A 16,833-nucleotide genomic window follows, 5' to 3' on the forward strand; every position below is an offset into this window, starting at 1 on the left:
CTTGTATAGTTGTGACACAGCTTCCAAATAAAATTCCTTCTCTGTTTCATAGAAGGGAGCGAAACAGCAGTTCTGTATTCTTAATTTGGTATGGTGGTTATATTGTCTCTTATGATACTTTATCCTTCAGTGTGGAGAAATGTTTGGGGAAAATGGGTGCCCCTCTGGGGAACCCTGGAAAGCCAGATTGGGACCCCAGGTGTGCCTAAGGTTGAACATCCCTGGCAGGGACTGGCATAGCTGGAGTGGGAGAAGAAAGGAAGAGGGCAGTAGATAGGTTTATTTTCAGTCTGTAAAAAAGGTATTGTGGATGATGAGAGACACAACTGAAGTGTCAATGTAATCTCTTCCACCACCACCCCTCTATAAAGAGATTGACTGGCAATCACTACAAGGTGGCAATTGGTAAAAAAAAAAAAAAAAAAAAAGTTTTTCTCTGGAATAGGCTAATCAGGTGGGCTAGCCGTTCAGTTTGCTTGTAAGCCTGTTTTTTTAATCTGACTCAGAGTTGGGGGCTGTTATGGAAGGCTTAGAGAATACACCAGTTTGGAAGCTAGACAAGGGCATTTTTGTCTCAAAGAAGAATGTAACAGTAACAGGGACACTCCTAACTTCACCCAGCTAGGTCCAGTGCCACCTAGGGACTAAACTATATAATGATACTATCCACACAGGAGAATAGATGTTGATTGCTATAAATGGTGATGAATGAATCTCAGTTAAAATTGTAGAAGGTATTTATATGCAACATATCTTTACAACCCTAGGACAGATGGGGGAAATAGTGACTAAACCCAGCAATGTGTGTTTTTCTTTGGTTTTAAATCTATTTAAAACCAGACACAATATTTTAAAGTTTTTTGCACCCTTTTGGCAGATTCATACATGTTCACTAACAAGTAAATTCCATTGGCCACATAAGGTTTTGGAAGTGTTTAATTGTAGTATTTTGAACTGTGCTTTATAGTGTCACATTTATGTGACCAGGAAGCAGCTGAAATGAGCTGGAGTATAAAAGAAGTGGCCAGGTAACTTGGACCTTTGCTTATCTTACTGGGGCAAGCAATTTTGTTTTCTCCCAAACCTTTAAGAAGATATCAGCACTGGACAACTTAGGGGTGATTCAGCAGATGGGTTCACAGGATAGTGTTTGAATGATCCATCAGCCTTTTCATCTCAGCCATCTGGCCACTTAAGAGAGATGTTTAATAATTTATGGTAAGCATTAATGAAGCCTAACTGGCGTTATGAATAACAATTTAGTGAGAGATGGAAGCAGTCAGAACTTAATGGTTTATCTGTTGCAAGTTAATTTTTGCTAAGTGAACAAAATAGATGCCACCAGAGGGTGCTGTGTCGGAAGCTTCGCTTATACAAAGCCCATTGAAATTACTGTACATTTCCCATTAATTTCAATGTGTCATTCATGAGATGTCATCAAATTATAGAGTTGGAAGGGGCCATTTAGGCTATCAAGTCCAATCCCCTGCTCAGTGCAGGAATCCAGTTTAAAGCATCCCTGAGAGATGGCTGTCCAGTCTCAGCTTGAATATCTCCAGTGACAGATAGCCCACCACCTCCCTAGGAAGTTGGTTCCATTGTCTCTGTTTGTTCCATTGACTGCTCTGACAGTTCACCCAAGTTATGCCACATATGACAGAGAACAGGTTGTAGCCCTCTTCTGTGTGAAAATGGTTTTAGGTACTTGAAAAGTGCAAAGTGCTATCATATCCCCCCTCTGACTTCTCAAGGCTAAACATTCCCAGTTCCTTCAATCTTTCCTTGGAGGACTCAGTTTCTAATGCCCTGATCATCTTTGTTGCCCTTCTCTGAACTCATTGCAATTTATCTGAATCCTTCTTAAAGTGCGGTGTCCAGAACTGGACATAGTATTTGAGGTGAGGTCAACCAGTGCAGAGTAGAGTAGAACTATCACTTCCCATGATTTAGAAACCATAGTTCTCTTGATGCAACCTAAAATTTTTTACAAGGTCCTGTGGGGTGTGCCTAGAATCTACTAATCATTTTATATAGTAATAAATATTAAAAACAAAACAATCTGGTTGTGTCTTTTGTGAAAGTCTTCACAATTCCTTATTATGATTAAACACAAATATTTTAATTGTGTAAAATGTAATTCTGTTTTCCCCAATAAAAGATATATTTCTTTTCCTATCCTTATGATCTGGTCTTTTTTATATAAAGTAATTTTCAAATTCTTCATTAATCCTTTTTATGGCTTATCCAAGACAGTGCTAAGTGGATATATTTTAACTTCACTTTAGTAAGTTAAAGCTCATCACGACTAAATGTACGTTACAAAAAAGTAAGCCTAAAAAGAAAAGGCAGACAGTGCTAAATAAACCCACAAAATATAGCACCACAAAAGCACTGTGGAAAAATGTGAATGAACAAGTCAAAACAAACACAACCCCCTGAGACACTAACAGTACAATCCTGTGCATGTTTTCTCAAAGTAAGCCCCACTGAGTTCAACAGGATTTACTCCCAGGAGAGAGTGCATAGGATTGCAGCCTAAAACCACAAACATCACCTGTTCCCTGCAAAACTGCATAAAATGGATTTATCCTGGATGATGGTTGCTTTGTATATATTCAGGTACAACCATGCCTGAATAATAATTAAACATGAGATTCATGCCTCTCCATAAATTGAGTTTGACACCACTGCTACATGCATGCCATGAGATTTCCAAAGCTAAAATTGAATTGCAAAGGCAAAGAGTTGGGGGTCATTTAGGTGGCCGTCTATTCGGGCTGTAACAAAATATAATAGATTGTTCCCTTTCTGCTTTTAATATACAGGTTCACTCTATGAAATTAATGAATAGAGACTTCTAAAATGGATATGGGAAACTTTAACATAACTCAGGCAACGGGTTTTTAAGAGCACTGGAGAGTTATGAGATCATAAAGGACACTTAAGTGATGTGATCTACAAGAAAAGTAATCAAAACTTCATTTACAGAAATAGACTACAAGCTTGAGCATTAAATGTTAGACTTGAATGATAGATGCTGTGAGATACAATAATGGTACAGAAAGGAAAAGAGGGGAAAAGACTACAGCAAATTTCCTATGGAGCACACAGAAGTTCAGTCAGAATGTCAAAGATATTGTTTGTCCAGTTTCTCTGCTGCTACAGATCTTCAGTTTAATTGATTTAGGGAGCAATCCTATGGCCGCTAGACGGCGGCTAGACGGCCATAGGATATGCCGTTTTCTGGGAACCGACCTTGGAGCTTGCGCTCTGAGGTTGGTTCCCAGAGAACCGACATTCCCCCACTTCCGCACTGCCTCAGAGGCAGCACGGAACAGCCCCGTCCTCCGCGCTCGCAAGAGGAGCGCAGAGAGGCCAGAGAGGGGCATGGCTGGGGGCGTTCTGGGGCGGGGAGAGCGTAGCTGCCCACACGACACATCCAATGTATTGTACAGCAGCCTCTCTTCCCACTCCATGCTCCCACAGCTAGACAGCTGCAATCAGCTATCTAGCAGAAAAGTAGGGCAGGAGAAGCATGGAAGGATTCCCTCCATGCTTCTCCTGCCCTGCTTTGGATTGGCGGTCACCTCCGTGTTCAGAGGCGGCTGTCTATCTCGATAAGATTGCACCCTTAAGTTGTTTATTCATTTCCTCACCACCATATAAACATTCCTCACTCCGTGATGATAGATAGCCTTGACAGCCTGGCTTCAACAAGGTGGTTCAAATGCCTGAGATCAGGCAGAGTAACTGAGACAGACCAATCAGACCAGAGAGATGGAGTAAAATGGGCCATGCTTTTATATAACCAGGCCAGGCAGGTTTATTGTCTCTGAGACAACGGGAAACTCTACTGCAAATAAATTAAATTCCTGTTGAGTTCAGTGTTGTTTAACAAATGATTGGGTTGCCTCAACAACAGTAAGGGACAGCACTGCACTGAGGTTTCAGGAAATATAGGATTGGGCGGGGTGGGGGGAGGATGCCCATTCTATGAAGCTGTGATGTTCTGAAAGATGAGGTAACCTTGAAAAAGAAGAGGTGCAGAACATGCTGTGGAGTGGTGAGAAGACACGTAGTATCTGAGTGTGGAACCAGGGTGGGATGTGATGAGTGTTATGTCTCTGGGGTGATCTAATTTCTCGACTCATCCTGCCCTAGTAATAGCTGCAGCAGCCAACAGAACAGGGGAGTACAAGTGTTTGAGAGAAGCCTGTCAACAGCAGAAATGGTGAAGGAGATCAGCCTTTTCCCTAATCATAGAGAAGAGTGTGTAATTCAAGGGTTAACCGTGCTGGCATGTAGGCTGTTAAGGCCCTGGCTTAACTGTTTTGGCTTCGGCTCTGGCTTAGCTACGTTTTTATTTTTTTGTATCCTTAACTTTGATTTTTATTAAACTTTGAATGACTATGTAGTTATCAAATTTTACTGTATCTGTTTTGTATGGTTTTTATCTTGTACACCACATGAAGAGGGTTTTACCTTTAAAGGTGGCCTAAAAATAATAAATAAGGAGAATATAAACGTAAGATGGGAGCTAGGAAGAAGGAGCTGCCCCCACCCCACTCTGGGCCTGCTGAGAAGTAGAGCATCAAGACAGAATATATTTTTTTATTGCTCCTTTTCTTGCATTTGCTCACAGCTTAGGCCTACCCAGGGGTCTGCGGATGTATTCACCAGGTTGCTATTGGTGACTATAGCTTTAGGCCTGGTGATGGCCTACTCCGACCACAGCTCTGTCGTGAAAATAAATGGTAAGCAATTCAGCAAACTATAACATACACTCCAACTGACCCTATATTTGCAAAGGATAGACCCTATGTTCTGGTACCACTGTCCCTACTTTTGCTTTTGGGGGGGATGCCTTCTAAAAATTGTTAGTGTGAATTGCTAGTATTGTAGTTCTTCAGGGCTCGGTTCTCTGCCCAGGTTTTCTAGGAGTGAAATCTCTTACGTGGGTGAGTGGAGGCATCTTACCTCTAGTGCAGCCTTCCCCAACCTGGTTCCTTTCAGATATGTTGGACTACACATCTATTGGACTTTACATCTTGAGTTCAGTGTAAATAAAGCTCTTATGAAAGAAATGCCACAAGTCTCCAGTGTCCTCCATCTCAGGAAACAAGTCTGAGTAAGTGCTGGGGTCCCTGAAACTTCTCACCTCTCAGAAGTGGGGATTCTGATGATCCTGGATCATATGGTACAAACAGAGAAGCGTGACAAAGGTTACCAGTTAAAGACTTACAGAGTTGTGGGGGGGGGGGATCCTGGATCTCTTTGTAATCAGAGGCACTGAGTTGTAAGAGACCCTCAAAGATAATTTAGACTGACCCCAAGCACATAACAATATATATCTGTAACAGTGGTTACAAATACCAATCAAGCTATTCCCTTAGCAGAATACTGTAGATCTACCAGTCTTCTGTCCTGAAGAGCTGGAGCCACAACAACATTTTAACAACACTGCATAGTCCTAGTCCTTGCCACCAACAGCAAATTTTCAAACCACATATTCTATGGTCATCAGTTTTCAAAGCAAAGGAACAACCATAATTGGATAATGCAACATCAGCCTTTCCCTACCTGGTGCCCTCCAGATGTGTTAGACTGCAACCTCCTTCATCCCCAGCCACCATGGCCATTGGGAGCTGTAGTTCAACGCATCTGGAGAGCACCAGGTTGGGGATGGGGATGCTGCTTGCTCAAAATTATTGGTTATCAGGATGGAGACTGAGCACTCTGCAACAAAAGGAGTGGCCCGTCTCAGAGGTCTTGGGTAGAAAAAGCAAGGCTTTCTTCGTGGAGCTTGTCCTTTGTATATTATATTTTTAATCCACCAAAAAAAAATATTCTCTGAACGGATTACAGCATACTACACTGAGCTTTATTTAGAATTTCTTCTGACCTTTTTATAAGGCAGTAAAGTGCTATAGAGCAGTACCTGCTATTAAACATCTTGGGATGCTTTTAGGATTAAGTTTTAGTATATAACACAAAATGAGCAAATACACAAGTTTCATCCATTTGATAATTCAATACATCACTCAATAAAAATAATGCTGGCTGCTATGTTGGTCCTTTAATAAAAATCAAACCAGTGGCTGTAGCATAATACCTTAATAGGACAAACTGAAAGTCATAAAATAATGAATTAGCCTTAGAGTTTCACAGAATTCTTTCTCAAGCTGGATGTTAAATATAAACAAAGGGGTGAGGAGGAAAGAAAAAATATGTATAGAGTATGGTAAAGGCCCATCTGCAATTTGTATGGCAGAATATACTCCTGCTGCCTAAACTGCAATCTTAGAAATAGAATGCCCATGAGAATACACAATTTGGCCCTCCCTTTCCTGCAGCAAATAAGGTGCAACTATTCTTTTATAGTGCAAAAAACACAATCATCTTCATAGGCTCCCAATTCAACAACACTGTTAAGAAAACAGAACATTCAGTTTGGACACACAGTGGCAGTATTGCTGCACTTCTGTATCTTAAAGGCATGAGTCTTTGTTAAGAGTACAAAAAGACCCTATGCCTTCCCCTACCTGGTACCTTCCAAATGTTTTAGACTACAACTCCCATTTTCCCCGATAGTTGGCCACCTGGGGCTGATATAGACCCAGGCTGGGGAAGGTAGCTTTGAGAGGGAAAAATCATGAAGCCCTGGCCATGCATTGCAAAAAAAAAAAACACAGGTGCACTCAATTTTTATGTATGTGATTGAGGCCAATGGAATTATTCACATGTTTCAAGAAGTATGCATGTTTGTACGCCTGTTCACAGTGAGCAAAAATTCGGCCTCAGTATGTAACTGGGCAATTTTCAGTAACCGTGTGTGTGTGTGTGTGTGTGTGTGTGTGTGAGAGACAGAGACAGAGACAGAGACAGAGAGGGACAGAGATGTCTTCACAGTTGTCTCCGTTTCTCCTCCTTTCTGTCTCCTCCATGTCTCTCACCCTGGCATAAAAGTATAGTTGATGCACTTGTGCTGGGCTTGGTTCTGTTTAAAAAAGATGAACAAGGTAAGGTTCGCAGAGCATACTTATTTATTTATTTAATTTATATCCCGCCTTTTTTCTTCTTGCAAGGAACCCAAGGTGGCGTATATAATCCTCCTCTCCATTTCATCCTCACCACAACAACCCTGTGAGGGAGATTGGGCTGATAGTCTGTGACTGGCCCAAAGTCACCCAGGGAGCTTCCATGGCCAAGTGGGGACTAGAACCCAGATCTCCCGGCTCCCAGTCCATATAAAAATAATGATTTTCAATGTACATATAATCCTTAATATATAGCAACACTGTTGTCTTATACATACATTAAAAGCACAATCCTGAAAAGTGTGATCTGAGCCAATCCAAAGAAAATGTGAACCAGTTGTATTTAGTTTACCTTCAGCAAGAGACAGAGACATCTTGATTCTTGGCAGCAGCTTAAATTTGCCTGTTTTGGCTTTTTTTCAGTGTTGGCAGGTTTGTATTCACTTAGCCATACCAGGTTCACATACTACAGCTACCTCAGGTTTAAACAAACCCTGGATAGCCATGGGCGAGCAGGGGGGAGCAAGCATGCTGTTAATCTGGTACTAAAAGGGTTAACAAAGTAAAGATGGCTGATTTGATCTGGGGGAGACCTACAAGAAGAGCCCCTAGAAGACCCCAGACTCGTGGGGTTATATATCGATCTTGGAATTGTTGTCAATCACAAGCTGAATATGAGCCAACAATGTGATGTGGCTGCAAAAAAGGCAAATGCTCTTTTGGGCTGCATTAATAGAAACATAGCTTCCAAATCCAGGGAAGTACTAGTTCCCCTGTACTCAGCACTGGTTAGGCCTCATCTGGAGTACTGTGTCCAGTTCTGGGCACCACACTTTAAGAAGGATGCAGACAAACTGGAGAGGGTTCAGAGGAGGGCAACAAAGGTGATCAGGGGACTGGAAACAAAGCCCTATGAAGAGAGATTGAAAGAAGTGGGCATGTTTAGCCTTGAGAAGAGAAGACTGAGGGGAGATATGATAGCGGTCTTCAAGTACTTGAAAGGTTGTCACAGAGAGGAAGGCCAGGATCTCTTCTTGATCATCCCAGAGTGCAGGACACGGAATAATGGGCTCAAGTTACAGGAAGCCAGATTCCGGCTGAACATCAGGAAAAACGTCCTGACTGTTAGAGCAATATGACAATGGAACCAATGACCTAGGGAGGTGGTGGGCTCTCCCACACTGGAGGCGTTCAAGATGAGGCTGGACAGCCATCTGTTAGGGTCAGGGATGCTCTGACTTGGATTCCTGCATTGAGCAGGGCGTTGGACTCGATGGCCTTGTAGGCCCCTTCCAACCCTACTATTCTATGATTCTATGATTCTATTCCAGACTCTTGACCCCTGGGTGAGAAGACTGTGAAGTTCGATTCTATGCTAAGTGATACTATTTCACTAACTGAGACTCTAACTGAGATTTTGCAGGACTGTCTTTGAAGAAAAGAAAAAAATACAGCTGTCTTTACAAGCAGCTTCACAGAGCTTGCTCAAGGCCACGATGTGCTGGCAGAGTGTCTAAGTCAGATGAACAGTAGAACTGAGCATGCTCAGATGCCTGCTGAGAGGAGGAAAAGTACTGTTTTGACATCTCATGGTGTACACCTGCTGATAAGAGAATGTCCTTACTCGATACTAGTTGGGTGGGGAAACTGTAGCCCTGAGCATGAGCAACAACTGGGAGGAGGTGTTTGGGCAGATATGACCAAAAATGGCCAAAGATGACCAGGAGTTCAAAGAAGATACCAGGGAGAACTACGTCAATTAAAATAACGTGCCCAGATGGCAGACTTTGGGTCATATTTTGGGACGTTTCAAAGTAACCCATTTGTAACGGTGCCAGACTTGTTCCCCAGACACATGGAATTGTGGGCGATAGATGAGACACCTTGCTTCTGATTGGTGAGCAAATGCTCTAAGCACGTGCACCCCATTTTGACCGTCTCATTGCTCCTTGGGCCCCACCTTTGACCAGAGCAGGGGTATAAAAGCATGGGTAATGAGAGCTCCTTGTAGCTGTGGTTCCTGCTGCTGCTACTACACTCTTTCTGCCATGCCACCAGACCCAAGGATTTGGGTAACTATGGACCTCTTTATACTCTTACACTTTGGAACTTAGGATATTTTCTGAAAGTAGAACTTAGAATTATTTCTGAGTTTAGGACTTGGAATGCTTTCTAAGCTTGAGACTTGGAGGTTATTTCTGAGGAGGGGATTTGGGATCCCAACTTCAGAGGTGGCAAATGGAATTATTTCCAGGTCTTAGGCTTTCCCTTCACTCTAACGCCTACCTCTATTCTACATATGCCTAGAGGAATTTAGTAATGCTTCAGCATAGCTTTTGTATTCAAGTAAGAAGCAGGAGGAGTTAACAGGAGGGTTAGTTTAGCTTTGAAACCACAAGTAATAAACAGGAGAAAGTTAGAAGGAGGAGTCATGACAATGTTAGAAGCTCAAGCCATTATCTTATGGGCCAAATTCATAATACCAGCTTTGGCAATTGCAATTCTTGTGATTAATCTTCTATTTTTGTTGCATTCTCTTTCCCTGTAATTATAAAGTTTCTAACACTCATATAACCACCATGCCACTTTCTTTATTTTGTATTTTTCTGAAATAAAGCTTTGAATAGATGTCAATCTACAATTTTGTCTGTAGTGATGTTTGTCTGTTGGGATTAGCTTGGTTACCCACTGGGGTGCTTCAGACCCATTTGGTGCAGGTTCTGAGGTTAAACAGGACTGAATTTACAGCTTCCCACTTCCCACTACTGCTCCGTTAACAAACGGTGAGCTGTTTGCAACATGCGAACTGGTGTATTGTTGATATAAGCACATGAATATTCACTTTGCTGGGCCACTGGCTGACAGTGGTGCTGCTGGGCATCTAAAGGAATGTGGTTAAGATCGTGAAAAAAACATCACTCGAGTATATGTATGCGTTCTCCCTTCACTGAGTAAAATGACTCAATGGGAAGAGTAATATAGTAGCGTAGGATGTTCAAGTCCATTAGCTTCTCCCTGCATTTCATGGAAAAATCCTTAATTAGCATAGATTATGCTTTAGGGGAGCTTAAAAGACAAATGAAGATAACATATAACAACAGAGAGTTTCTTTTTTTAGGCAGGATTCACTCATAAAGCCAGATGTTAGTTTATGGCTTCAAGCAAGCGACTTCATGTTCTCATACTTTATGAAATTGGCAACACCCTTCTTCCTTGTCATCCACATTGTTCCAGCAACCATCATCCTTGCTTTTGTATCTCCCAAGTTTGACCAGCATTCTACTTGGGGCTGACCTTGGAAGCTACAGCTGGATTGTTAGAAACTGATCACATGGGCCAATTTGGGAAAGTACAGAGGTTGTTGCTCCTACCCTATGGTGGAGTCTTCCTTAAGTAAAAGGAGTTACTCAAGCATAATTAATGGCACTTCAGAGATAAAAGGCAAGAATGCATTCTGGAACATGGGTAAGTCCTATACCTTCTTCCAAAGACATTCTTTTAGTTTTCTATTAAAATTCTCCTTTTTACACATATACGTTTACAATGTGTTTCATCTCATGAATCTAGTTTTGCCTCCTATAATGAGAGAAAACAAAGGTAATTGGTCCCTGTCCCTTCTCAGTTGGCATATTCCTTTCCCAAGAGGGTTAACATTAATTAGCCTCCTTAAAGACACTTTTCTTTTTCTGATCCAGAGACACTCTATCTAGAAAAAGTATGTATGCTTCCATGACAGAAAAGTGCCTGATCCCATGTATTCATGGCAAAATAAAGTCTTGCTCTGCACTTTATATATGGTAGAGTATGCTTTTTCCTGCATGAAGGCTATCTCTGTGAAGGAAAAATGATACGTATCAAGCAGACTTTGGGGGGAGTTGTGACAAACCCCCAATATTCTGATGTAGCTATTGTGCCTATCTTTCATTAGCCCCTGTGGAGTTTATCAACAGGGGGAAATCTTGTCTCCCTGCACCCAAGAGGAGAAGCTCTTTTTCACAATACTGCAACTAACTGGACCAGGTTAACTCTTTCAACATGTATGTTTACAGTCCTTAGGGAGGTAGACCTACCCTCTAAAGAATGTTCTGATTGAGTGGGGGGCCCACTGATAATGTTCTGACTGCTGGACCACTGGCATCAGAAGTGGTGCTTATCTCACCGTTGGACAAAATAACCATTTCCAGTAAGAGGCCAGCTTTTACTGGTGCCAGATTCCCATAAATATATTAAGACACCCTTAATGGTACCCCTCCCTCAGTGAGTCAACCTTTTCACTGCAGTTTTCACTAGCTGCTGCTGCTGCTTCTCTTCCTGATCATTGCTATCACCTGCTCAGTGGCCAGGCAAAGAGCCAGTGAGCAAGCAGGCCGTGGCATCTGCTGTTCCTCCTTCTCACCACCATCACCACTGTTTGGGCCAGAGAGAGAGGCACGGGGATGTCAGGACTGATTCTGAGCGCAGGGAGATAGTTAGCAGCTCACATGCAGAAGAGGAGCAGCCAGAACTGGGGGAGGTGTTTTCACAGGTTTTTTCACAGATACAGATAAGCGTGGTTCTCAGGTTACCAGCTCCCAGATGGCCAGGCATGCACCTTCCCCCTCACCCTCCTCTGTGAGAAGCAGCGAGCAGGAGGGGCGGGGGCTTCAGGTCTGTGACCTAAGGGATGCCAGGCGGAGATGGAGAGCTAAGAGAGAAATGTCAGGGGTGGAGCTTAGACATTCGAACCCGTTTGCAATGCGTGAGAGGATACGCAGGGGAGCAGCAGGTGAGGGGCAGGACCTTCCTCTCTAAGTTAGCCTAGTCAGACAGCCGCCCTTTCAAACTGCAGGCAGCTGTTGTTTATTCCCATTTGAATCCCCTGGAGGCATTCCTTTGTAGCCAGAGAGTCTTCCAGGATTTGCATCTGTAATGAACCTGTGAATAATGAATTAAAGGCCTGAGACTGAAGCCTCTCATTTTCTGTGTGTGTGAGTGCTTGAGGAAGGAGGGAGTCAAGGGAACCCTGACAGGGAACAAGCAAGTTGCAATGGTGAAGAGGAGAGGCTCTTGTCAGTGGGCCCCCTGCTGGGCCCGTGGCACATACCTGACCATGCTGCACCTTGCTGCTGGCCCTGCGCGTATTAGTAAAGAAACTTCCTCCGTGGCCTGGAGGTTTCATTGAACTCCGCTGGAAATCTCTCTCTGATTTCTCAGGTTCTGTTTTGTAACAGGAAAAGCCTTACTAGTGGGCAGTTAAAAGGTGATTGCTCACCCCTGGGATGAGAATCAACAAGTTCATTATAAGGGAGGACTTGGAAAAAAAAGACCAGTCAGAAAAAGGTATAGCACTAACCATACCACACACTACAGGAGCCTTTCCCAACCTGGAGCCCTCCAGATGTGTTGGACTACAACTCCCACTGTTGGCCATGCTGGTTGTGGATGATGGGAGTTGTAGTCCAGCAATCTGGAGGATGCCAGATTGGGGAAGACAGATGTGTAACTTTTTCAGGATTTCAGTTTGACCCTTTAGCCAAACCCCTCAGAAAAGAAGATGAGTGCTGATCTAATGCACCGCATTGCAAGTGCTGCAGGCTGACTTTCCCATGCTTATCCTACAATGCGCTCATTGGCAATACAGATGGAAGAAACCAGCGGTGTTTCCATGTGACTTGTAGAAATCAGTCCAATCCTTTTCAACTTGTTCATAAGTGATCTGGAATTAGGAGTGAGCAGTGAAGAAGCAGTCAAGTTTCTCGATGACACCAAATTATTTAGGGTGGTTAAAACAAAAAGGGATTGTGAGGATCTCCAAAAGGATCTCTTCACACTGGGAGAATGGGCATCCAAATGACAAATGCAGTTCAATGTAAGCAAGCGTAAAGTGATACACATGGGGGGGGGATTGCAACTTCAAGTATAACCTGATGGGATCTGAGCTAGAGGTGACCAGCCAAGAAATACATCTTGGGCTTGTGATGGACAGCAACCCAGTGTGCAGCTGCAAACTCCATGTTAGGCATAATTAAGAAAGGAATTGAGAATAAAAATGCTAATATCATACTGCCTTTATACAAATCTATGGTGCAGCCACACTTAGAATCTGTGTACAGTTCTGGTTACCACACCTAAAAAATGATATTGTAGAGCTGGAAACAGGGCAGAAAAGGGCAGCTAAGATGATGATCACGGGGTTGGAGAAATTCCCCTATGAGGGAAGGTTACAACAGCTGGGATTGATAGCTTGGGGGAAAAGGCAAGCAAGGGGAGACATGACAGAGGTATACAAAATTATGCATGATGTGGAGAATGTGGAGAGGGAGACATTTTTCTCCCTCTCTCAAAATACTAGACCCCGGGATCATCCCATGAAGCTGATGGGTGGGAGATTCAGGACTGATAAAAGGAAGTACTTCTTCACACAGCGCAGAGTTAAACTACGGAATTCACTATCATAAGATGTGGTGATGGCCACCAATTTGGATGGCTTTAAAAGGGGATCCCCCTTCATGGATCACTGCCTTGTCGCGAAGGGGCTTGCGTAACTCAGTGAAGCCATAAGCTATGCCATGCAGGGCCACCCAAGACGGACAGGTCATGGTGGAGAGTTCTGACAAAATGTGGTCCACTGGAGAAGGAAATGGCAACTCACCCCAGTATTCTTGCCAAGAAAACCCCAGGGAACAAGGTATCACAAGGCTAAAAGATATGACGCTGGAAGATGAGCCCCTCAGGTCGGAAGGTGTCCAATATACTACTGGGGAAGAGCAGAGGGAATTTCCAAGTAGCGCCAGAAAGAGAGAAGTGGCTGGGCAAAAGCCGAAAGGACACTCAGCTGTGGATGTGTCTGGTGGTGAAAAGAAAGTCTGATGCTGTAAAGAACAATATTGTTTAGGAACCTGGAACGTAAGATCAATGAATCAAGGTAAGCTGGAGGTGGTCAAAATGAGATGGCAAGATTGAACATCAACATCTTGGGAATCAGCGAACTAAAATGGACAAGCATGGGCGAATTTAATTCAGGTGACCACTATATCTACTACTGTGGGCAAGAATCCCTTAGAAGAAATGGAGTAGCACTCATAGTCAACAAAAGGGTGGGAAAAGCAGTACTGGGGTACAATCTCAAAAACGATAGAATGATCTCAGTATGAATCCAAGGCAAACCGTTCAACATCACAGTAATTCAAGTCTATGCCCCAACCACTGATGCCGAAGAAGCTGAAGTTGATCGGTTCTATGAAGACCTACAACACCTTCTAGAACTAACACCCAAAAAAAGATGTCCTCTTCATCATAGGGGATTGGAATGCTAAAGTAGGAAGTCAAGAAATCACCAGGATAACAGGCAAGCATGGCCTTGGTGTACAAAATGAAGCCGGACAAAGGCTAATAGAGTTTTGCCAAGAGAACACGCTGATCATAGCAAACGCTCTTTTCCAACAGCACAAGAGGCGACTCTACACATGGACATCACCAGATGGTCAATATCGAAATCAGATTGATTATGTCCTTTGCAGCCAAAGATGGAGAAGCTCCATACAGTCAGTCAAAACAAGACCTGGAGCTGACTGTGGCTCAGATCATGAGCTTCTTGTTGCAAAATTTCGGCTGAAATTGAAGAACGTAGGGAAAACCACTAAACCATTCAGGTATGACCTAAATCATATCCCTTATGAATATACAATGGAGGTGAGGAATAGATTTCAGGGATTAGACCTGATAGACAGAGTGCCTGAGGAACTATGGACGGAGGTCCGTAACATTGTTCAGGAGGCAGCAACTCAATCTATCCCAAAGAAAAAGAAATGCAAGAAAGCCAAGTGGCTGTCTGATGAGGCTTTACAAGTAGCTGAGGAAAGAAGGGAAGCGAAAAGCAAGGGAGAAAGGGGAAGATATACCCAACTGAATGCAGATTTCTAGAGAATAGCAAGGAGAGACAAGAAGGCCTTCTTAAATGGACAATGCAAAGAAATCGAGGAAAACAATAGAATGGGAAAGACTAGAGATCTCTTCAAGAAAATCGGAGATCTCAAGGGAACATTTTGTGCAAAGATGAGCATGATAAAGGACAAAGAAGGCAGGGACCTAACAGAAGCAGATGAGATTAAGAAGAGGGGGAAAGAATACACAGAAGAACTATACAGGAAAGATCTGAATGTCACTGATAGCCATGATAGTGCGGTCACTGAACTTGAGCCAGACATCCTAGAGAGTGAAGTCAAGTGGGCCTTAAGTAGCATTACTAACAACAAAGCTAGCGGAGAGGACACTATTCCAGCTGAGCTATTTAAAATCCTAAAAGATGATGCTGTTAATGTGCTGCACTCAATATGCCAACAAATTTGGAACACTCAACAATGGCCATAAGACTGGAAAAGGTCAGTTTACATTCCAATTCCAAAGAAGGGCAAGGCCGAAGAGTGTTCAAACTACTGTACAATTGCGCTCATTTCACATGCCAGCTGGGTTTCGAAGAGGCAGAGGAACTAGAGATCAAATCGCCAACATTCGCTGGATTATGGAGAAAGCAAGAGAATTCCAGAAAAATGTCTATTTCTGCTTCATTGACTACGCTAAAGCCTTTGATTGTGTGGATCACAACAAACTGTGGCAAATTCTTAAAGAGATGGGAGTACCAGACCACCTAACCTGTCTCCTGAGAAACCTGCACGAGGGTCAAGAAGCAACAGTAAGAACCGGACATGGAACAACCGATTGGTTCAAAATTGGGAAAGGAGTACGACAAGGCTGTATATTGTCGCCCTGCTTATTTAACTTATATGCAGAGCACATCATGAGAAACGCCAGGTTGGATAAATCACAGGTCGGAATTAAGATTGCCGGGAGAATTATCAACAACCTCAGATATGCAGACGATACCACCCTAATGGCAGAAGGCGAAGAGGATCTAAGGAGCCTCTTGTTGAAGGGGAAAGTGGAGAGTGCAAAAGCTGGTTTGAAACTCAACATTAAAAAAACTAAGATCATAGCATCTGGCCCCATCACTTCCTGACATATAGAAGGGGAAGAAATGGAAGAGTGACAGATTTTATTTTCTTGGTCTCCAAGATCACCGCAGACGGTGACTGTAGCCATGAAATTAAAAGACGCTTGCTCCTTTGGAGGAAAGCTATGGCAAACCTAGAAAGCATAGTAAGAAGCAGAGACATCACCTTGCTGACAAAGGTTTGTGTAATCAAAGCTATGGTTTTCCCAGTAGCAACGTATGGCTGTGAGAGCTGGACTATAAGGAAGGCTGAGCGCCAAAGAATTGATGCTTTCGAACTGTGGTGCTGGAGAAGACTCTTACGAGTCCTCTGGACTGCAAGGAGGTCAAATCAGTCCATCCTAAAGGAAATCAACCCTGACTGCTCATTGGAAGGACAGATACTGGAGCTGAAGCTCAAATATTTTGGCCACCTAATGCGAAGAGAAAAGTCACTGGAAAAGACCCTGATGTTGGGAAAGACTGAAGGCAAAAGGAGAAGGGGACAGCAGAGGATGAGATGGCTAGATAGCATCACTGATGCAATGAATATGGACTTGAGCACACTCCAGGAGACAGCACAGGACAGGAAGGCCTGGCATGCTATGGTCCATGGGGTCACGAAGAGTTGGACATGACTGAACGACTGAACAACAACAACAAAAGGGGATCAGACAAATTCCTGGAGGAGAAGGTTATCAATGGTTACTAGTCCTGATGGTCATGTGCTACCTCCAGTATCAGAGGCAGTATGCCTATGTACATCAGTTGCTGGGGAACATGGGTGGGAGGGTGCTGCTGCACTCATATCCTGCTTGTGGATTTCCC

This window comes from Heloderma suspectum, chromosome 3 (genome assembly GCF_057233095.1).
Source record: "Heloderma suspectum isolate Gila_16-S chromosome 3, 16-S_ref, whole genome shotgun sequence".
In the NCBI taxonomy this organism is placed as follows: domain Eukaryota; kingdom Metazoa; phylum Chordata; class Lepidosauria; order Squamata; family Helodermatidae; genus Heloderma; species Heloderma suspectum.